Source organism: Cupressus sempervirens, chromosome 11 (assembly GCF_028749045.1).
Source record: "Cupressus sempervirens isolate cs-2001-9-10 chromosome 11, ASM2874904v1, whole genome shotgun sequence".
Taxonomy (NCBI): domain Eukaryota; kingdom Viridiplantae; phylum Streptophyta; class Pinopsida; order Cupressales; family Cupressaceae; genus Cupressus; species Cupressus sempervirens.
In genome coordinates, this window is record NC_143128.1 from 845,123,875 (window position 1) to 845,148,943 (window position 25,069).

Consider the following 25,069-nt stretch of genomic DNA (forward strand, 5'->3'; position numbering starts at 1 on the left):
GGACAGCGGAAGCGGTGGAACAGAGTTACTACAGGGTTTATGGTATTTTGTGTGGGGCGTCGTTGATACCGCACGGCAGTGATGAGGGCTTCGACGAAGTTGTAGATCTCGCTCGAGCCTATGTTTTATGTGTGTGCGGCGGTGGTGAATGCAAGCGGCAACGTGCGATGGTATTGCCGACTCGCAACGGTGCACTAGTGTCGTGCGGCAGTGCACGGCGGTGCTAATGGCTCGCGGCAGCGCACTGGTGTCGCGCGATGGTGCATGACGACGCTAATGGCTCGCAGCGGTGCGCGGCGGTGCACGGGTGGTGAGCGGGTGGCGCGACTGCCCAAACAAATGCAATGTAAAGAATGAATGCGGGTTTAAATAAAATGCAATGTAAAAAAAAATTAATAGATTTATAAGGATTAAAATCCTATAAAAAACATCTATGTTGTATGGTTGAAATTTTCAAGAGCATACAACAAATAAATATAGAAGAATATATTAAAAGTTTTTAAAGAGTAGGTAAAAAAAAAATTTTAAAGGAGTATAAAAATGAGAGAGTTATTCAAAACTTTACTCATGTAATACTTCTTGTTTTGGCGGCATGCCTTCCAAAACAAGAAAAAAAATTGAAATTTAACAAGAAAACCCTTTGGCGGCAAGCCTTCCAAAGAGGGTTAGTAAAAAAAATATGAAACTTTACAAGAAAACCCTTTGGCGGCAAGCCTTCCAAAGAGGGTTAGTAAAAAAAAATGAAACTTGCATACACAAGATTTGTTAAAAAGAGCTAAAATCACAACACAAACTTCTTCTCTCAATAACGTCTCCAAATAAGGTGTGCTCCAATGAATGGAAACCTTCAACACAAAACTTAAAACAAGGATTAAATAGCCAAGCTCTGATACCATGTAAGAAATGATAATATTGAGCAAGGAATGAGAAGCAATCCAAGTAAGTTAAGTGTGAAACAATGTTACCATAAGATAAGCAAACTCCAAGAGCATACACCAAGATGGTTCAACAATGGAGACAAGGATTTATAAGGGGAAAGCAAAGAAAACCTCTTGTGAGTATTATGAATGAAGGAAAATGCCTAGAGAAGAGAGAGAGAGAGAGAGTGTTGGAGCAAAAGTAGCTCAATACAATAACATCAAGTGCTAAGAGTGTGTTGGAGAAAGAAGGAGGAGCATCTCTTATATAGAGATGAGAGAGGAGTTGCATTTGTAACTCCCATTTCTATGAATGCCACATTCATAATAAGTGTGTGCAAAGTGTCACAATCCTCTTAAGGAGGATAAACTAAATAAAGAAATAAACAAGAGTTGTCCTTACATGTGGAATAAAGGACAAACAATGACATGTCCTCCACATGTGTACAAGAGGACAAACTACATTTAGGGACCCTTGGAATATCCCAATTAATATATCCAAGGAAAGATTAACCTTTCTAACAATGTTTAACAAGGTTACTGGTTACTTGAGAAGGATATTTTGTGAAAATGAGATCTGAATGAACACTAATGTCTAAATCACAAGGGGATTAGATAGATCTAATGTTTGGGTATATGAAATATGTCCTAATGTCACAGATGTATTTTTTGAATTCATGGAATTGCCCAATGGATTAGGCACTGGTCAGCTATAGGATCATTAAAGTCTTACTGTTGCATATCTAAGAGTTTGTTGAATTAAATATTATTAATCAAACATTTTTCCCTTTCATGTTGAAGGACCTAAATGTTTAGCCCTCACTCGACTTATGAATTTCATAGATATGCATCTAGCTACTGTAGATATGTGTTATTGCATGAGTTGTTAGGAGATATAAAGGTTTTCATCTACTTAATTGATTCAGGGATATGTTTTTACACTAGTAGGATATCAATTGAATCTTAGGTCCACCCGCCTAGGTTTTGTAGAGCCTAAAGTAGAAGAAGGGTCAAGCCTTATAGTTGGCCCAGTGTCTGAAATGACATGTTGAAAATGGGAGTTAGCTGCCCCTAGATATGTCATATTCTCATTGGGATAATTGAAAACCCTCCAATGTTTTCAAACACCAACAAAATGGCGACTCTGGTAGGGAATTGCATACAAAAAGAACCAACATCTCTGGCATGAAATAGATTGGATATAGCAAATATATAGCAAGAGGTGTTCCTTAGTTTCCTTGCTGAAGTTTCATGTTCCCCCAGTTTCCTTATCCATTAATAGTAGAAGTTTGACTAAATTGAATAATTTGTAAAATAAAAGTAAACTTGAAGTTTTGATATGTTGCTATTAGAATTCAGAGTTAGTTTCATGTTCTTTCACATTGTCAAGAGTATCAAATTCCCATGTTGTTGTATAAAGTTTTTGGATACTAGTTGTAAATTTTGGACTAGCTTGTTTTGTTTTGCAAGTTGGTAAATCTTTTCTCACTAAGTGAGTGGCGACTCAAAATTATATCTTTGCACCAATGCTTCATGAATGTGAAGGTATTCTGAAGGAAACAATAGTCAAAAAGTAGATTTGAAGATTTCATTTCAAGTTCTTGATAATGAGTGAAAGAATTAGATGAGATGCAGTGCAAGTGTTACTAAATCCAGATAAGATCTAAATTTGTTGTTAGTTTCAGCATTGAAGTAGTTGTAGGCATCTGTATTGAAAGGTATTTACATTCTCATGTGATTTTATTTACATGATAGTAAGCTTTGCAAAAGATTCTTTGCCAAATGGTATTTAGGATTAAATAGGAGAACGGTTTAGTACAGTTCAACATACTTTGTGAGTGGTAGATATAGTGAAAGTATTTTCATATTTCGAAGTATGTTTGAAGTTGATTTGGTAGAAGATATTTCTTGATCTACTACAAGTTATGAATTCTAAAAGTGTTTAATGGTGAATGAGTCTTAAGTTTGAAGAATGTCGAGTTTCATTTCATGTAGTATGCAGCCTGTTAGTCAAAGTTTTAGATTTGTTTCTACCAAGCAGTATATGCCATTAAAATTTAATGGTATTCATGGTTTCGCAAATACTATGCCCTATGATCTTAGAAAGTACTTACCTAAGTTTAGTGGGAACCATGAAAATTCAGCTAGTCATCATGTTTAGTTGTTTAGTGACTTCATTGCTGATTTTGAAATTGCTCATGAAGATGTTCAGATGAAGTTGTTTGTTCAGACTTTAGAAGGGGATGCTAGGGATTGGTTTTTCTTCCTGCCGGCATACTTAATTTCATCTTGGGATGAATTAATTTCACCCTTCATGATGCAGTTCAGGGAAAGAGTAAGTATCTCTGATTATTTTGATAAGTTGTTGAATATCCAAGTCAGGAATAGTGAGTTAGTTCCTGAATTCAATATCAGATTTCCAAAATTGTTGAATGACATTTTTGAAAGCTATAAGCTAGATGATCAAGTGTGTTTAGTGGTTTATCTCAGTGCATTTGATAAGAAGATGAGCTATCTATTGAGAGATAAGGAACCTAAGACTTTACATCAAGCATTCGTGACGACAATAGAGATTGAAAACAATATAAAATATGGCTTAACCCAGAGTCACTTCTCTAGGAATGTTTGCCAGCAAGATGAGGTGCAAAGGACAAATCAATGTCACATAGAATGTTCAATTTTAGATCAGAAAATAAGTACCCCTACTATTGCAAAAAATCTTGTTGAATTTTCAGAATTAAAAACATGTGTAGATAAGGTTTCTTTTTTGCAATGAAGAAATGATTCCATTCTTGCTGAATTGAATGCACATGTTTATGGTAGTACAACACTAGATGATAGAGTTGATTCACTTGACGAGTTATGCATGCAAGATATAAGTTTAGTCATTCATTCTCCCATTGATGGTTTGCATTATGTTGAAAACATAACAAATTAGGAAGAGGAAAGGTATTTATCTTAGTATGAGGATGAAGAAGCTGCAAGTGATGTATCAAGTATAAAGGTGAAATTAATGTTCCGACATATTGTGAAGAGGCCTCATGTGAAGACAACGATGAGAGAGGTTGCTCAAGTAAAGAAGAAGACAATGATAGTACATATCCATCTTCATGTGAATCAAATGCAAATTGGGAAGAAGAAAGAAATGACAAAAGTTGTAACTCTTATGCTAGTAGAGGTATGAGTTCTTTTCTTAAATCTAGAAGTGAATTTCCAGTTCAGAATTGTGCAAATCAGTTTGAGGTTGAAAGTTATGAAGAAGAGTTGTCTACACAATATGAGGATAAAAGGATTATTTATAAAGAAGAATTGATTAGTTGTGTAGACGAATGTCTTGAGGATACATGCAGTGATAATCAACAGACAAATGATTCTAAGGATAATGCATCTGCACCTATTGGTAAGATAAATGATAATTTCTTTGCAAAACATTTGAATCACCTTGATAGAGACTATGAAAATAATACTGATTCATATTTTGCATGCTTTGTTGATGGAATTAATGGTTTGTCTTTGGGTGATGATTTTGATTTTTCTTCACATGCTAAAATTTTCCGTGAAGATGAAATGGGTAGTGAATTTAAAGTATATACTAATGCTTTATATGATGAGAATCTTGATGATGATCAACCCATTTTTTGTCAAAACGTTCAAAGAGGGTCATTGCATGGAGTTATCAGTCCTTTATTTGAAGAGCACATGGACAATTTAGATTTAGTTGAGAATGAGTTTGATGATGATACCTTGTCTTACTGCTATAAGAGATCATAATGTTCTTCTTCTGAGTTTGATAGTGAAACTGATGATTATGTTGCATCTGATGAGATGGATGGCAAGGTATTTGACAAAGTTGTTTTTGAAAATCGGTATGCACCTTCCAATGAGTTTTATGATGAACTCTCTTATGTGAAGACTAATCTATTTTCTGATTGTGAAGAACCATTTGAGGATTGTGGATTAGTTCCAAATTTTGACATTGATGACATGTGTGAGTACAAGACAAAGTGCTCGCTTGAATACTCTCTGGTTATACATAAGGATACACAATTTGAAGGTATGAGTGATCCTTTTCCCCGTGTTGAATATGAAACCTTCATATTCGAGAATGATGGCATGTGTGATTTGCCTAATAAAGAAGAGTTTTAGTTTCAGTCTGATATATTTGAGCATGCTGATCAGTATTTTCATAATGAGCAAACATTTGAGAATGAAGCAAGTTTTTATATGCATTATAGAAGTAAGAACAAAGATTCAGTTTTACTAAGTGTTGAGTTTCAGGATGCTGATCTAATAGGTGAAACTGATAGGAAAAGTATTTTTAGTTTAGCTCATGTATGTTTGGATGAGAATTAGGTTTATGATAGAGGTAAATAATTTTGTTGAAGTTCGGTGGCCCGGGGCCATTGTTTGTACATAATCTTAGTGGTAGTTGTTTTGCTTTCAATAAAGTTGTTCAAGAGGGTTTTTGAAGTTTTGGGAATGGTCTACTTCTCCTAGAGATTTGAATCCTTTCCATGCCTACAAGGGACATGCATCCCCAAATAGAGCCAGTGTTGGTGCTAAAAATTGCATGGTCAATTTTGAGCACTATTGAGAAATTTGAGCCCTATAAATGCTTTTAAGTGCACTTGTAACTGGCTGTACCCTTGAGGCCCATGAGGTGTTTAATGTTTCTAAAACCATCTATTTAGTGCATCTAAGTGTTCCATGAAGTTAAATTGAGATTTTGAGCCATTTTGTGAAGTCCCATTTCGAGCACATTTCAAATCAGCATTTTACCCCAAGTGTCAAATAGCGATGAGAGCCTATGTTTGCATCTGAATATCTCACACCCATAAATGTTTCATGATTATCTTCTTTGGGAGTGTTTAGTGTCCATATATGAGAACCTATTTTCAGATTTCAAGTCATTTTGAGTTCGTTTGAGCAGGTTTTTAATCCCTCAAAATTGGTGGTTTACTATTTTCACACATTTGCAAAATGTTCATATTTTTCGAAAGCCCTATTTGACTTATAATAACTTTTGACCAGTTGACCAAAATGATGAAATTTATTTTGTGTTGCATTTTAGAGGTTAGAGACTTGTTATGTTTCAAGTTTGAGCTTATGACGAATCTGTTTCATCAATTTTCAAACGCGATTCCAAATGCAATTTCTATCTTTTTACCAGTGTTAGCAAATGTAGATTGTTCGGTACCCCTGTTCGTGATGTTATAATTCAAAACTCATGATTGGTAAGATTGAATGGATTGTACTATTGTGTTGTCCTCTAAAAATTCTTTAAGTGTGCCAGTTTGCAAATCATGATGAATCCATTTGCACATTTTTTGAGGTTAATTCCATTCACAAAAAATGATTTTCAAATAGTGTTTCTAGCCTACAAAATCCAAGTAGCCTACTTTGATTTTTCCCCAAATGTGTCTTGTTATTCGTCAAGAGCCCAAATCACAGATCCATATTCTCCTCATCATAGAGAACCAATGGCCTACTTTTCGTATTCCCAAGTGTCAGTTTTCCCAGTTTTCAAGGCCAAATCCAAACCCAATTTATTATTTTCTAACTTGTTTACTTGCAGGTAATTCTGAGAGGTCAACTTTGACAATGAATATCTTTTGACCTTGAATTCTTCATGAGATGAGATCTGACAGGGTGCAAGTGTGTAGAACAGAGAATCAATGGGTCAGTTTTCAGAGCCTGATCAGAGGTTCGGATCAATTTTTAAGGCTAGTCAATAGACCTCCTCGCACCAAATTCACAATTTGTGAAAGAGGGTTAAAATGGGTTTTAATTGATGGTTTAGTGATCGAATTTAATTATAATTAGTTCAAAATGATCAATGGATCAATTTTGCAATTCAGTCATTCAAAAATAGATTTTTTTTTTTAACCGGACCCACCTTGGGGCCTGATTAAATTCCATTAGATTGATAAGGCATGATGAGGTTTTCAGTATTATTAATTGTGATTGGAATGAATTTTCTTTATTAAAGTATCGTAATGCAAAGGAGATATAAATGGTGATGATATGATTGAGGTATGAGGGTAAAACATGTTCTGACTAAGTAATGAAGGCATTTGTTGTAGCACATATAGTACCATTTCATTTGAAAGTGCGGGAGGAGCTTGTTGTTGCTCTCAAGACTATAGAGGAAGGACTTCTCCACTTCAAGTATGAATGCCTCTTTCAAGATGTTGACAATATAAGAGATATGGAAGTAGTTGGCTCCATATTGGAGTATGAAGATGCCAAAGTTGTGCTATCAGAACTAGTGGATGAAGTAGAACCTATAGATATGTCCCCACTTGCATTATAAAGAAGGTGATTCAGAAGTAGATGGCAGTGAAATAGAAAGAGATTTTATGTGTCATCCAATTTCTAATTTTTTTTGGAAAATATTCTATGGAGAAAATGAAAAAAATAGGCATAATGTAATTGAACATGTTGGAAATATGTCCCACTCTCAATGCAATGTTGCACTTCAAATTCCTGTTAGCTTTTAGTATAAGTGACTTAGAGATGAGCATGAGTCCCATCGAGGTAGTAGAGGACGTGGGCATGGACACAACATGAATGATAACCTTTCTTCAAATCATATACATAGCATTGATATACAAAATGAACAAACTACTATTCACAATTCTATGTTAACTGCTTCAGCTGAGAATGTAGTTGGTTCTCCAGACCTTGACCCAATGTCTCCATTTCTTTCCTCTAAGGTTGTAGTAATCTCTTTTATGATTCCAACAAATACATCTTCCAAGTATCTTGTGGAGACATCTAAAATTAGGGGAAATCCATGTAAGAAGACAAGAAGAAGCCATCTTTGTGAAGGAAATCCCATGCGAATGGAGGCCACAGCCAGCAAACAATATTGAAAGCACATTCAAATGGGGAAACCAACAGTCAAAAGGGAAAACATCTATAAAAGAAGTGGTAGGGGATATGTAAAAGGAGAAGCCGCCAAACAATAGCAAACCCATGCATGTAGAGAAAAGCAATCTTCCATGCCAAACAAGAGAAGCCAGCTAATAAGAAGGAACTCCATGTAATCTCAAAAGGAGGGAGTAGGAAAAGAGGCTCCAGGTAAGGGTGAAATTAGCAAACCTCCAGGCAATAGAGAAAATGCCAGTATAGAGGAAAGTTGTATGCCAAAGAGCAGCCCACGTAGAGGGGCACTTTCACAACAAAGAAAAGGGTAAACCCAAGTAGAAAGCCACAACATTAAAAGCATTGAACAAGCCGCAGGACAAATCCATGGTATCCACATTGGAGACTAAGAGAAGTCACATGAGTAAAAGGAACCTCACACTGGCAAATAAAGGGAGATTGATGCCATAAAGCAGTCTATGCCAAATTAGGAAAGCCACAACCACAGTGTGAAGACAAATTTGTAAAAAAGTGCCAAAGAAAGAAAGAAAGAAGAGTCCACGCAAGGGTCCACACTGCCAATAACAGAGGAAAGCACATTTACAAATAGTAGCAAACCATGTTAAGATGAGAGAAACTCACACAAGACAGGGGAGTGGAAATTGTGTTTATAATGTTGATGTTGTAAAAGAAGAGATCATGCATATAGAAATGGCAATCCATGACATAGAGTAGTTAATGTAAGGGAAATAGTCAAAAAGGAGACAATGATTGAAGAATCCACCAGTAATCAAAGATTAAAGACACTTAGCATCAAAGGAGAGTGACGTGTTAAAAAGCCAACAACAAATAAAGGGTAGCAAGAAGAAAGGATAAAGGAGCCCACAGAACATAAAAACAAGGACCCACCCACATCAATGTGGAGAAAGTTTCCTTGTTTAAAGGAGATAATAGTGAGCTTTTATCCCACATGCTTCGTGGGTAAGACTTTTTAAGTCTTCTTATACTATCTTGTGCATATGGGTTAGTGTCTTAAAGGAAGAGGGCTTATGGAAAGCCATAAGGTTGGTTGTGGGATCCCACCTATACACCAGTGGATGCCAGGATGGAGGTTAAGCTAAATTTTGAATAAACATGCATTTAAAGTTGTGACGTCAGCAAGTTCCAAGTGATTGAAAAACTCAAAAATTTGGTGCTTCGCTACTTCACTAGCCGAGAAATCTCAAAAATTTGACTAGCGACATAGAAAGGTTGCCAAAAAACTCCAAAAACCAGCAAAAGAAAACTCCAATGTGAAATGCAACGTGGGTCCCACATGGAGTTGCAGTCAGTGAATCAGTGAGTGACATGTGGCAAGTAGGCAATGACATGGCACGTAAAATGAAGATGGAAGAAGATTGAAACATGTGTCCTGATCATGTGGTCATTGCTACATCACTAAACAAAAGATACACGAGAATTACCATAGCAACATGGCGAGGGTTGATGTGGTGATGACATGTGGCTGCGTGTCTCGATAACGCTGATAAGGTAGATGTGAGTTTCAACCAATAGTAGAGTGCTACATGGAATCTAGGTGGAATGATGACATAGAAAGGAAAAGGATGAATGAAGTGATGCCATGTGGCACTCGCTGTGCAAGCCTGATCCAATCACATCTTGACATGTGCCTAGGTTGGTCAAACTGAGTTTGACCCAGATTGGAAGGGGAGGAAGAATTTCAATGGCTTCAAATAAAATTTTATTTTATTCCTTCTTAGGTTCTACGTGCAAGGCATAAAATTTTAAAATCATATTTGATTTATTCTATAGTTTTAACTTTTGTTAAGTTAAAATATATGCAATATGTGCTATGGAATCTATCAACAGAGGCCTAATTTTCAAACAAGCATAACAGGTGCTATTTTAAACCAAAATAGGTGCTCCAATATACCAAAAAAACTAGAACAAGATGAATTTTTTGAATTTGAGGTTAGCTTTTGCACAGGTGCTCACCGGTTCGCACTGTAGGACAATTTGTAAAACTTGGGGCATTGGTAGTAGAATGAGCAGATTTCAACATTGGTCATCAAAATTGGTTAGAGGGCAGTTATGAAGACCATTTGAAGCTAGAATGTGGAAAACATGACTTTGAGAATATTGTATTGCATTTTGGAGGCCTCTTAACTGATTTTTGGCTTAACCATGATTTGAAATCCGGCATCAAAAGTGGTTATGATGATGAACCAAATATCTGAGATTCTTTATGCCTTGTAGAGCCAAAATGATGGGATTTGATTTTCAGTTATAGAGAGAAGGTAGAGAGAGGCTTTTGATCTTCTTGGGAAGGAATTTTGAGTGGACACTTGTCATCTCCTAATTAGATCTGAGAATTCACTTCTCCCTATATCATTCCCTTTCTTTCTCATGGTAAGGGTGCTAGTTTTTGGGAAGAAAAGGCTCATTGCTGTGTGACCATTGGTTCCAGTATTTTGACATGATTCCCTGACTGTGACACCATTCTTCAACATAATTCTCTGATGTGAATAGTAGTAGTGCAGATAATATAGAAAGTTCTGATATGTTAGGTTTTTTCATGTTTGAATTTTATGCATCTGAATGTATAGTTTCAAGGAAATCGATACATATGAGCAATAATTTCACTAGTTTCATTCTGATTCTTGTCTCCTATCTTAGCAATCTATAAGTCTTATGTGGTCTTGGAACAAAGATCTAGGATCCATTTGCATCCCCTTCAGGTTTTATGTTTGATATATTTTGCTGTTGGACCAAAGGGCCAAGTAAATGCTTGATATGTTTAACAAGGTTACTGGTTACTTGAGAAGGATATTTTGTGAGAATGAGATCTGAATGAACACTAATGTCTAAATCACAAGGTGATTAGATAGATCTAATGTTTGGTTATATGAAATATGTCCTGATGTCATAGATGTATTTTTTGAATTCATGAAATTGCCCAATGGATTAGGCACTGGTCAGCTACATGATCATTAAAGTCTTACTACTGCATGTCTGAGGGTTTGTTGAATTCAACATTATTAATCAAGTGTTCTTTCCCTTTCATGTTGAAGGACCTAAATGTTTAACCCTCACTCAACTTATGAATTTCATAGATATGCATCTAGCTACTGTAGATCTATGTTATTGCATGATTTATTAGGAGATATAAGGGTTTTCATGTGCTTAATATATTAAGGGATATGTTTTTGCACTGGTACAATATTGACTGAATCTCAGGTCCACCCACCTAGGTTTTGCAGATCTTGTAGTAGAAGAAGGGTCAAGCCTTATAGTTGCCCAGTGTCTAAAATGGCATGTTGAAAATGGGTGTTAGCTGCCCCTAGATATGTCATATTCTCATTGGGATAGTTGAAAACCCTACAGCATTTTCAAACACCAACACAGTCCTGTCCAGGTCTTCAAATGAGAACTTATGTATGCCTGCACAAGATCTTTCCAAGTGTATTTGTTGAATTTGTCACTTCTTTGTGCGACCTTGAACAACTCTTTGCACTAATTTAAATTGTTGTTCTGAGATTTTGCATCACCTAGTGTACTTTCTTGCTTGCCTCATAGAGAATCTTTGTGTAAGACCTTGTTCTAAAATTGTCAAATCAGCTTATTCAAGAAATTTGTGATTTGTGTCTAGTCTATTTCTAGCATTGAGTTGCATTGAGTTGTCCCTTCTCTATCTGTAAAAAATCCCAAATAGCGGTATTTAGCTTAGCTAAAGATTTGTGATCCATACTTTTACTAGTCTCGTCCTTTAGTTGTCTTGATTCTTGTTCTTTAGTGCTTGTCATACTTCATGTTATGATAGTCATAATCTTTGGCTATCATAGCCTTCAAATCAGACTATTTGTGCCTTAGTATACAACACTCTTATCTTGTCCTATTGAGACTAAGTTCTATTGCAGTCCTTGTCTAGGTTCTTGCTTCTTGTCCTTGTCTATGACTATCATAACAAGGAGTGGCAATGTATTTTATCCTCTTGGACTTAGGTGAGGTCATGCTAGGGGTCATAATCATGGTAGAGGTCACCTTCCTTTCATTACATAGTTTGCATCTAGTTTGTCTAGGGAGGTATCTTCATGATCTCCCTCACCCATCAGGTCACCTTGAGTCCAGCAAACATTTTCCATAAACTTGTGACAAACTAGGAACCCTCTGTATCAAGATGATCTTGATACTAGTAGAGGTCCCATATCTCCAAACAAAATGTCAAACTTCCTTTTCAAAGGACCTTTCAAATCACAATGTATTGAAACTGAAAATGTTCCTACAATGACTAATCATGAACCTAAACATGGTAGTCACAGTAGACATCAAGAACCACCCAAGAATGACAATAAGAAAGACCATGACACTGAAGAGGAACAAGAAGAGGTGGAAATACTTGCTAAAGACATAGAAAAATGTTGAAGAGACAAAAACTTTCAAAAGCTCATGGGAATTCTACTCAATGAAGAGAAAGAAAGGTACTTTCTTCAACTTGCCCAAGAGGGAGCTAAGCTACCTTCTCATTTCAATGTGGAAACCATCATCATGCCTAAAGAGGAAACCTAGACTTCCAAACTCCAAAAACAATTGAAAATTATGCAAGATCAACTAGCTCAAATGATGCAAGAGAGGGAAAAACCTACTAAAACATACACCCTAGATGCTCTTTGTCCCTTTCCATTTGACAAGAGCATAGACATGCCTCCTTTCCCAAGAGGAGTAGAACTACCTAAATGTGAAAAATACTTTGGAACCACTAATCCCCATGATCACTTGGGGGAATTTGGTGTATTATCCATGGAATTTATGCATAACTAGATAGATCGCATGCATTTATTATCTAGAAGTCTAGATGGTCAGGCTTTGGAGTGTTTCTCACACTTGCCTCCTAGTATCAAGATGTTTGACGAAATTGCCAACTTTTTTGTCCAACAGTATTCTCATAACGTTCAACACCCTATCAATATTCAAGATCTACGTAACCTTAAGTAGAAAGTTGAGGAACCTTTCCTTACATTCCTCCAATGGTAGAGACAATTTTTCACTAAGTATTCACACAAAATTCTACAAATAAAAAATCTTGAAATTTTCACTGATAATCTCCTACATGATTTCAGGTATAGAGTCCAACTTCAAGGTCCACATCCCTTTGACGACATGATCACACAAGCTATCTATAAAAAGGAATTTATGGTCAAGAAGGGTGAACTTACTCTTCAAAAGGACAAAAAACAAGGTTCCACCTCCAACAAGGATAAAACCAAACATATCAACAAGAATCAAAAAATTGTACATGATGGGGTTGTTGACAATGTCACTCCCAAACCTGCTAAGGCAACATTTAATCTCAGAGATGGTCTCAATGCAGAAAAAAATGCTAAGAAGCCTCCTCCTAATAATAAGACATCTAGGAACAAACCAAGAAACTCATGAACCAAATGCCGTAAACAAGAGTATACTTCCCTGGGTGAACCTTTGGATATGGTTTACAAAAAAATGTTACAACACAAGCTTATTTCACCATTGGAAAACCCTCACCCCTATGATCCACAGCCATGCCCACCATGGTGGAATGAAACCTCATTCTATGAATATCACCAAAATAAGGGGCACAAAAGTAGCAACTACATAAACTTGCACCACAATGTCCAGGACATGATTGATGTTGGTGAACTTGTGGTAGATGGACATAACAAGAACTTAGATCACAAGGCCTTCAAAGAGCCTTTCCCATCTTATGAAAAAGGAGAGAGTTCAAAACCAAAGCCCAACAATAAGGCTAGCTATGCATATTCCAATGATGATAAAGTAATCAACATGGTTGAACCTATGGATTCTGAATACTATGATGTCATTACAATTAAGGGAAAACAAGATAATGATAAACCCAAGACACCATTTGTCTTGAGGGGTCCTACTTCCAACATAATGGATAACACATCTTTGCAAAACTATGCTAATGTTGTTACTCACTCTTGCACCAATTTTCTGCTGCTTTGCTTAGACAATTGAATTATTTTGAGGACTCTATTGATCCTCGGTGCAAGATCACTATCAAAGCATATGTTGAAGTTGAATGAAAGTCTTTAGGTCTTGTGGTCTTACCCATTTGCATTGGCCCTATAGAAAGGGATGTCACCTATCAAGTGCTTGACATTCCCTTGGCTTATAACATTCTACTAGGATGGCCATAAATACATGAGATGCATGTTGTGCCATCCACATATCACCAATGTGTCAAATTCCCATTTCATGGCTCCAACGTCACTATTTTTTCCACTACTAGCTATACCTACAATATGCTCAAAGCTGATAAAAATTTTGTCCCTACTAATTGGGAATCCAATGATTATCATGACAACAAACTGAAACAAATTGAGCAGTCATTCAAACTAAAAGAAACTAGCATGGGAGAGTATCATATTGAATCAGTGCTATCATTAACATCTCTTCTAGACTCTCCTCATCATTATGGAAGACCCTTAGAGGAAAAGAAGTTGTTTGTGATGACACCTCAAACCAAGTATAATGGCACTTTTGTCAAGGGTACAGTTCCCCTAGAGGATGAAAGTGAAAATATTGTTGAATGGCTTTACAGAGAAGAGACTATAGTAGAATTAATAGAGCAAGCACAAGAAATCACTCCTAAGAAATATGGGCCTAGTCTTAGGCTCATGAAGCATTTTGGCTACAAGGGAACTGGCCCTATTGGATGCAATAATAATGGCCTAATTGATCCTATCAAGGTAATAGCTCAAAGAAATAATGATACAACTAGCTTAGGCTTTAAGAAGTTTCCCTTTCATTTAGGAGCTAATAAATTCATATTGAAACCTAAGAATTCATCTGGAAATGAGTCATAAGCTGAATTAGATACTCAAGAGGAACAATCTAACAATGAGGGTCCCTATCCCTATCCTATCCCTCACGATCTTGCTAAATTCTTTGCTGAGCTAGATGACTTTGTGCCATGTGTCATCACTATGGATGATACTAGTGATTCTTCTGAGGACAATACTAATCAACCCAAAGCTCATTTAGAAAAGGGAGAGTCTAGTCATTCATTGCGTATTGAGTACCTATGTAAGAACCTAGATGATGAAGGTGAGTATGTCCCTATCACTATTGGGGAGTTCTATAGTCCCTTGCCATGTAGCACTAATTCTAAGCAATATGAGTTTGACTCTCTTTCAAAAGAAACTATTGATAAATACATTGACCAAGTTCATGTCTATGAAAACCAAATCGAAGTGGGTGAAATGTCTAGGGTTAGGTCAGATGGGTCTGATCCAACTAGTGTCCTAGAGTCATCAATTTCTGACATTAGTATTCAAAGGCATTCAAACATACTTGTGGATGAAGTCGTCATAGGTCTTGAATTGTTGGTCCAAGCACTTAATGACTATACTATGAACACTATTGAACCTGTCACTACTCTTTCACTGACACATCCTAAGCTTATAGACTAGAACCCTAATGCATCTAGTGAAGTCCCCACATTCTAGAATGACTATGCTCTTGCCTACTACCTAAACACTATCAAACCTATAATGTCTTCCACCAATGAATAGAGGATCAACATGACTGAAGCTAACATCAAATATCTTAGTCATACAATTAAAAAGAAAAAATGCAAAAGGTTTGATGGTGAGAACCACATTACAACAGTGTCAGAACCTAAAAAAGTAAAAACAAAAGATGTATCCAAGGGTGAAAACCTCTTTGAGGTGCTCATGGATGAGATATTTGATGCACTTCCAATTCCTTTTCAAGAGAGATCATCAGTGTTGATAGATCTAACACAACCAATCAACCTGGGTACAGAAGAACATCCTTGTATGATACATCTAGCACAGTCACTGTCTCCTAAAGAAATGGAAGAGTGCATTGCCTTTTTCCAAGAAAAGAAGATAAATTTTGCTTGGGCATATTCTGACATGCTAGGACTAGATCCTGATCTTATCATGCATCACTTGTCCATTGCACTAGGCATCAAACTCATTAAACCAAAACTTCAGAAAATGCATCCTCACGTTGCATTGCTCGTCAAAGCAGAACTGGAGAAGCTTCTAAAATTTGGTTTCATCCACACAATTGATTATGCCATCCAACATTTCTCTAGTCTCTAAGCATGATAAATCTATCAAAGTTTGTACTCACTTCTATGATCTCAACTTGGCATGTCCTAAGGATGATTTTCCACTTCCCAACATTGATATGATAGTGGACATGATGGCAGGCTATGAGATGTACTCACTAATGGATGGATTTTCTAGTTACAATTAGAGAAAAATTGTACCAAAAAATTAGGAGAAGACTACTTTTACATGTGCATGGGGAGCCTTATGTCAGAATGTAATGCCATTTGGCTTGAAAAATGCTAGTACAACCTATCAGAGAGCAGTAACTACAATCTTCCATGACATGATGCATAAGACCATGGAGGACTACATGGATGATACCTTGGTCAAAAGTGCAAAATTCAATACTCATCTGCAAGATTTCGGACCCATCCTAGATCATATGGAAAAATTTAGTCTTCAGTTCAATTATAAGAAATGCACCTTTGGTGTCACATTAGGAAAATTGTTGGGATACATCATGTCTACAAAAGGAATTGAGGTGGATTTGGAGAAAGTTCAAGCAATTATGGATATGCCTCCACCTCGAAATATCAACCAGATGAGAGGTCTACAAGGAAGACTCCAATCTATTCATAGCATCTCACAATTTGTGGATAGATCACAACCTTCACAAAGACTTTATATAAGGGTGTGAAATTTAACTAGAGTCAGGATTGTGAGAAAAGATTTATACAGATCAAACAATATCTTTCCAATCCACCAAACTTAATGCCTCCTATCTATGGGAAGCCTTTGATTTTTTACATTTTAGCAACTGAAACATCTATGGGAATTCTATTAGCTCAAGAGGACAACAATAACAAGGAGAGAGTTATTTACTACTTGAGTCACACACTGATCTCTTATGAGTAAAACTACAACATCATTGAGAAAGCTTACTTGGCAGTTGTCTTTGCTTCCCAAAAGTTGAGACACTACATGCTTTCCCACACTATGTAGCTCATGGCTAAAATAGATCCACTAAAGTACTTTCTTAGTAAGGCATCTCTTACAGGAAGGTTGGCTAAGTGGGTTATGATACTCAGTGAGTTTGACATCCACTATGTTGAACACAAAGCTATCAAGGGACAAGTGATTGCAGATCAGCTAGAGTATGAACCTATGTAGAGTCTCCTTCCAATGAACATTAATTTCCCTGATAAATCCATTCTGACACTTACACACCAAAAATGGGTCATGTTCTTTGATGGCTCCTTCACACAACAGGGATCTAGTGTTGGATTACTCTTCATAACACCATAGAGATATTCATTGCCCAAAGCATACAAGATTTTGTTCCCTTGTACAAATAACATTGTTCAATACAAGGCTTTGATCAATGGCATGAAAATTGTAGCTGAATGGAGAGTAGATCAGTTAGATGTCTTTGGAGACTCTCAGCTTGTAATTAACTAGATTAATGATGTATATCAAACAAAGGATGAGAAATTAGTTCCTTACAAATGCATGGTTGATGACTTGAAGAATTATTTCACACACATCACTTTCCAGCAGATTCCTTGAATAGTTAATAAAGTAGTTCATGCTATGGCTACTTTGGCTTCCTTGCTACAAATGCCTAAAAAATGATCCTCGACATGAGTTCTTGGTGGAAGCATTACACTACCTAGCCTATGACACCCCTAATCTAGGATGATCTATTCTATTGTAGGATAGGACTCATCCCACTACCATTAGATCTATTCCTATCTTTGTAATCAAACCATTCTAGAAGGTCTAACTCGATATGAGAAATGTTACCTTATCCGTAATGCTTTGTAGTATGTCATTATTGCTGACGACCTATATAGGAGAGGTCTCGATGAAAGACTCCTTAGGTGTTTAGAACATGAAGAGTCCAAATGTGCATTAATTGACATTCACGAGGGCATTTGTAGATCCCATTCAAATGGCTTGACACTAGCTTGCAAACTCATTAGAGCTTATTACTATTGGCCTAAAATGGAGCAAGAAGCTATCAAGTATGCTAAGTCCTGCAAGCAGTGGCAGCTCCATGGGAATCTGATCCATGCTCTAGCTAGGGAGATGATTCCTTCTACTACAACATGGCCATTTCAACAATGGGCCTTTGACTTGGTGGGTCTAATTCATCCAACCTCTTCTAATGGACATAAGTTCATGATCATAGCTACAGACTACTTCACGAAGTGGGTAGAGGTAGTACCTCTCATAGTCGCCGATGGCAAAACTATATCTCTCTTTATCATAAACTACATCATGTCTAGGTATGGTGTACCATCCTCAATCATTACTAATAATGGAGGATAGTTCAAAAATAAAGACCTCAAGGAACTATGCAAATGATTCAAAATCACACAACATTGGTCTTCTATCTATTACCCCCAAGGTAATGGCCAAGCTAAGGCATCCAATAAAGAAATCCTCAAGATCTTTCATCACACAGTCAGCAAATTTGGGAGAGACTAGCACCTCCAGATTAATCCAGCCTTGTGGGCATATAGGAAAAGCATCAAGACTCCAATGGGTATGATGCCCTTTGCTTTGATTTATGGAGTAGATGTTATGCTTCTAATAGAGGTTGAGATTCCTACCTTGAGAGTCTCTATGAAAGGCCTTATTACTGATGATAATTACAGGATAGCTCAGCTTCAAGAGCTAATGCTACTAGATGAATGTCAACAAGTGGCTGTGATAATCTACGAGCTTATCAATAATGAATTTCAAGAAGCTACAATCAGAAAGTTTGGTCATGTGAATTTCAACTGGGTGATCTCATCCTGAGAGAGAACCCTAAGAATCAACAACATCAAGTCCAAAAAGGGAATTTTAAACCAAATTGGCTTCGTCCTTACATCATTACTACAGTGTATGGATCCAGTGCTTATCAGCTTTCCACAACCGAGGAAGAAGTGCTCAAGGAACCTATCAGCACTCTCCACTTGAAGAAGTTTTACAATTGATTTGATCTAAGTAGCTCTTTGTACATATCTATATGTCCTGAAAAAATCTTTAAAATCAAAATAATTCCTAAAAAAATTATTACCTTGGTGAAAACCTAGCAATAGGTGCCTTGGTAACACCAAAAAACATTAAAAAATCCAAAAAAAATATTCAAAAAAGAGAAAAATACAAAAAAAAATTGAAAAACAAGAAAAGTGCCATTGGTGAAAACCTTGAAATAGGCATCATGGTAGCAAAAAAAGAGAAGTTCTACCAAGAAGGTGAAAACCTGGCAAATAGGTGCCTCTTGTTTCCAATGCTCCATCCTGTAGCGCATCTTCTGGCTCTTTGTAAAATTGCTTTACTATTTTTCTTGCTTTTTGTTCATCTATCCATGGATTGAGTTTTGTTACAGCTTGAGGGTGGAGCTCCCCAATGTCCTAGAATCTCTTTTACGATAGTCACCAATTGTTATGGTTGTGTTTGCCTACTATCACCTAGTATCACTCTTGTTGAGATTCTCCTTATAGAATCTCTTTTGTGACAATCACTAGTCATCCTAGCTGTGTCTACCTATTGTTTCCCAATATCACTCTTGTCGAGATTCTCCTCATAGAATCTCTTTTGTGAAAATCACCAGTCATCCTAGCTATGTCTTCCTATTGTTGCCAGTGTCACTCTTTGTCAAGATTCGCCTCATCAAATCTCTTTTGCAATAGTCACCAGTTGTTTTAGCTATGTTTTCCTATTATTGCTTGGGTCACATTTTGAGATTCCTTTATGGAAGATCTCTCTTGTATTAGTCACCAATCATTTTGGTTGTGTCTATCTATTATCACTCAGTCCTCTTAGGTTCTTCACCTTGAAGATTCCTCGTTGACCTCAGTCACCAGTCATTCTAACTACATCTGCCTACTATTGTCACCCTACTAAAGAGATTTCTTTCATCCATGCTTTGGACACTAACACTTGACATCAATCCCATGACAAACATTGAACTTAGAACAATGTACTTGTTTGGATATACTAAGCATTTTCTTTGTCTTCTTTATTTTTTCTTTATCATGTCTCCTCGAACAACTCAATGATGTCATTTCTGACTAGAGAAGTAATGACTGGGGACATTATCTTTTCTTTGCTTTCTGTCTACAACTTAGTTCCAATTAGTTGACATATTCCTCTAAGAGGGGTGTCCACTATAAGAGACTCCATCTCGTATTTGATGGTTGGGTGTACCTCGACTCCTTTTATACAGATATGTCAATAACATTGTTACTTCTCCTTGTCTATTGGAGTGAACTCTTCATGCTATAGTATATACTAATACTCATCCTATTAAGTGAACCTATGGGTCACTACGAGTATACTTAGCACATTTATGTCTTAGCTTACAAATGTAAGGATCATTGCAAACTAAATACTTACTAAATACTTAGCATAAGATGGATCTCTCATGTGTTTGTTGTGTCTGCCATGCAAGCAACATTCTGGTAATCCTAACATTTATGTTTTGATCCTTATTTTAACTTGCTACAATAAAAGGGACAAATGTTATAGTCATTATGGCTTCTTGTGCTTTGAATAATTACATTTAATCTCAACAAATTTATAACATATGTTCTCTCCATATTCCCATGATTGCAATGTCAGTGGCAATTGTATGACATATAGGATTTTGTCCTATGCTCAGTGATGACAAATTGTCGAGACCAAGTAACCAAACCTAGGATTGCATTTAACATAATCTTGCATTGCATACTTCACTTGCATGAGCACGCGATTCAATTGCAACTAAGTTTCCATCCTTCATGATGGAGGATTGTGGATATCTTCAAATGTATCAGGATTCTTCCATAGCTACACAAGCATTTGGTTCTTTGGTTCATATTCACACACTCTTTGAGGGGATACCTATCACTGTCAAGCAAAAACATACAACACTTAATGAATGTCAGTTCATTTCTATATGCATTACATTCATACATCTATCCCATCTACATGAGCAATTCAAATCAAACATACATTCATTCATCCATTACATCATGTTTTTCATCTCATAATCATCATATAAACATCTCATGTACATCAAACACAAAGACAAATAATGACAATGACATGAACACAATGAAACTTAGCTCCAAAATCTCATATATATCTTGAAGAATGTGTCAGTACAAAAAAATGAGTGCTACTTGAGTGCTATCGATAAAAAATAATACAAAATGGTGTTGGCACACCAATCAATACATAGCCAGAATCAAAATTGGTGCTAAGCATATCATGTGACTAGCTATGGCCTGCACCATCACCTCCAATAGGAGGAGGTGGCATGTCTGGTCTCACCAGTGGGCGTGCACCTTCAAAGTCTCGTGCATACTGTGAGAAATGAGGTACCTACTAAGCCTTATTGGACACTACTATCGAGTATGCTACAAAATAGTAGGCTACTTGGGCCATCTATAATTAGACCTCATCTTGCAACACCTTTGCACTCTTCTTGGCAACCTGCACTTAATCCTGTAACCTTTGAATCTCTTGATCTCGCTCGAAGATCCATGCATCCCTGATAGCCACCTGTATCTGTAGCTCTCTAATCTGTTGAGAGGCTTGGTTGATCTATTCTCTCTATTGTCATAGGGCATCTTGAGATCCTATGGTAGGTTGCTCCAACATCTCCTCATCAACCATCTCAAGTGCCTGCTTTGTATGTGCTTGCTCCTCCACCCTCAACCTTGATCATCACCTCTACTCTTCGCCACTACCACTAGCACCTAGATCCAACCCCATCTGGCGTGGGAGGATATGCACCTATCTCCTACTATTGGGGTACCTACTGCTATTGTGCTAGCTTTTGTACTGGTCCTTGTACCAGTGCCTACTAGGGATCTGGTGTTGCTCCCCCCAAAGGATCTATGAAGCATGGGAAGGGGTGACTAATGAGATATGCCTGATATGCCAATGTCACCCCTGCATCTAATACCTCCAGAAGGTAATCCCACTATGTTGCAACTAGGTTGCACACATCAATCATAGATCTCCTAGCATCTAATCTCATTGGTCATCCTCATGTCAGGTCCCAAGCTGCCCTCGCATAGGCACAATACTACTAGGAGAGATCCTGGTGCCTCCACACCCGTGTGATAGCAAACTAATCAATGATCTATGTGGTCCTACCTACTAGCAACTGTGAGTAGAACACCCAACCTAGCTCCTTGGGAGCATCATCCCAATCCTCTATCTCTCACCAAGGCCACCATATGAAGACTAGGTCATCAAGATGGACCCTCCAATGATTCATCTTACCTAGGCTAGCCTGGGTAATCTGCCCCCTATATCTGCATATGTATGGCTTTGCAGGCTCTTCAGTATCCTCAAAAATGGGTCATGTAATAGGCAAGTTCTCCCATGCTTAGATCTGAAGAACATATACTCTAACGACCATACTCTTTTTCTCATGATAAACGATTGCATGCATCTCATAGAACATATGTGCTAGCATACACTGGCCCCATTTGAACCACTCGAGAGAATTAAGCATCTATTGTAGCATGACCCCCCATCCACACTCTAATCCATGCTATCCTCTGTCCGGTACTAGGAAGCAGCTAATAAATATGGCCAAAACTAAAGCCAACCTATGCATTTACCCGTATGTATGAATGAGCTCATCCCATGTGATGGCTCGCCCAATTGCTAGCTATCTCTGGAAGATGGCACATAAAGCCTCTATACCTACCTGGGGCACCATGGCATAGGCCACTCTCAACCCATGGAAGGGGATCCATAGAATCCTGTAGATGCGCTTAGGGGTGGTGGTCATCTCTCCCTAGGGTAGGTGGAAGGTGTTCATCTTCGAATGGAAATGCTCCACCAAAGTTATCAATAACTCATGATTCACTAGCACTGTTAGGATCTAGCATACAAAAGTGAGACCCAATTTGTCAATGTGGGCCATGCTTACCACATCAAGGCTCTACAACAGAGCTCCATATGGAAGATAATGTGATCTAAATGAGACATCACTAAATACATCCTGCACACACGAACAACAACAATGCACAAACAGTTAGTACTCGCTCAAAAAGTTAAAATAATGACAAAATCAATGAAAAATCAAAGCTAAAACATAAAAAATGAAAGTTTTTATTCACACACCATACCAGATTTTCATGCGAAGATTCATTTCCTCACACGAGAATTCATTTCTTTGTGTAAGATTGTACATCTTCACATGAGAAATCAAGTCCTTGCGTGAAGAAAGACATTCTCACATGAAAGGCGACGACAACCTGAGTGAAGTTTGCCCAAATTCCTGTATCTCCCATGCAATAATTTCCACTAACATGCACAAAGAAACATCGGATTGGTGAATCTTCACGCGAGAAGAGATTGGCTTCATGTGAGAAAGGATGGTCTCATGCAAAAACCAATTGGTGACCTCCTAAAACATGCTAAAAATGTAATAAATGACCTTCAAATGTGTGAAAATAAAAGTACAAATTAGGAAGGTTATCGACCACTCACCGATGGTATGTAGTTTTTCGGTTGACTATGTCATTAGGAGCGTTCGAAATGGTGATATCTCACATTGACTACCATCTTCCTCTCAGAGCTCCTATTCACTAAAGACAAAGGGTTCAAATGATTTGAAAATGACCTATTGGGCCCTTATATAGGGTTTGACCTAATTTTCCAAAGTACTCTGATTTGTGCAAAAATCACCCCCTGTCTAATTTTACTATTTTGAATCCATTTTTGGGATCGAATTTGAAATCTGACACACCTAAGCAGCTCAAAAATGCATTTTAAAATTTTGGGACCAACGTGGTCGAATTCTTGTGCAATCCAAATTTTTTTGATACTTTTTTATTCTTGGAATATTCTCAATTCAAAATTCTTCATGTTTTCAAAATTTATTTTGGAAAAGTCAACTATGGTCAATTCTAATCAACTTTTGGTCAAACTTGGTCTTCTTGATCTTGAAATCGTGTTGAATTCACTCCAAATCTTCTGTTGATCATTTTGATCTCTTCTACATTTTTTTGAATCTCATCTTTCCTCTATATCTCTCCACATACTACTTTACATCATATTTTTGGTGTGTCATATTTCGATTTCACTCCCAAGGGGGCAGGATGATTACATCATTAAATTGGAATTCCAAATCAATCTGAATCTTTATTACTTAGGGGCATTTTGTTACCATATTATTCCTTCATCACTTGGGGCATCTCATCACTCGAGGTATCTTATTCCCCTCTTTTCTGGAATCTTTGTCATCTATCGCATCGTATAAAGAGTTCTATGGACAGGTATTAGGATAATCTAAACCTCAACTCCTAAGGATCAAGCCTCATTTTGGGGATGATTCTATGACTCATAATTTGATCTTGCTATCTTTTATCAATTTTAGGTATCTAGATGTTCTATTTGGATCCTTAAAGGTTAAGCTCCGTTCTAGAGATAATCTTTTAAATGCTATCAATTTCAGGTATCTAGATGCTCTATCTAGATCCTTAAAGATTAAGCTTCATTCCAAAGATAATCTTTTAAATGCTATCAATTTTGGGTATCTAGATGTTTTCTCTGGATCCTTAAAGGTTAAGCTTCATTTTGGAGATAATCTTTTAAATGCTATCAATTTTAGGTATCTAGATGTTTTATCTGGATTCTTAAAGGTTAAGCTCTGTTCTAGAGATAATTTTTAAATGCTATCAATTTTAGGTATCTAGATGTTCTATCTGGATCCTTAAAGATTAAGTTTCATTCTAGAGATAATCTTTTAAATGCTTATCAATTTAGATATCTAGGTGTTCTACTTGGATTCCTTGGGATTAAGCTCCATTTTAGAGATGGCTCTTAAAAGCTTATCAATTGGTCTTCGTGATATCAACTTCGGAACCAATCTTACTTATTGATCTTTGCATCATATTTTTTTATTTTCCTTGAATCGAATGTGCTGCTCGCACATCCATTCAAAGAGGTGGAAAATGTAATACCCCAAAATTGGCTCATTTCCATCTCAACCAATTCTAGTCTATCTGATCAATTCCAAAGTCCTATTTCACTAGGTAATTCTTATTCTGCTACTTGCTACATGACTTAATTGTCAATTATAGAAAACCTTAATCTGCATTAATCATGCTATTTATTTAATTCCTAAAGTATTGACTCATATTAGTCACATTAAACCTATTGATTAATATTTAATTTAATTTAAAGTATTTATGCTTTAATTAA

At 36.9% G+C, this 25,069-nt stretch overlaps 1 pseudogene; it reads left to right on the plus strand.

Moving 5' to 3' along the window:
* The first annotated feature begins 264 nt into the window (after positions 1 to 264).
* Positions 265 to 25,069, plus strand: part of LOC149532195 (uncharacterized) — a 37,746-nt pseudogene continuing 12,941 nt past the window's right edge.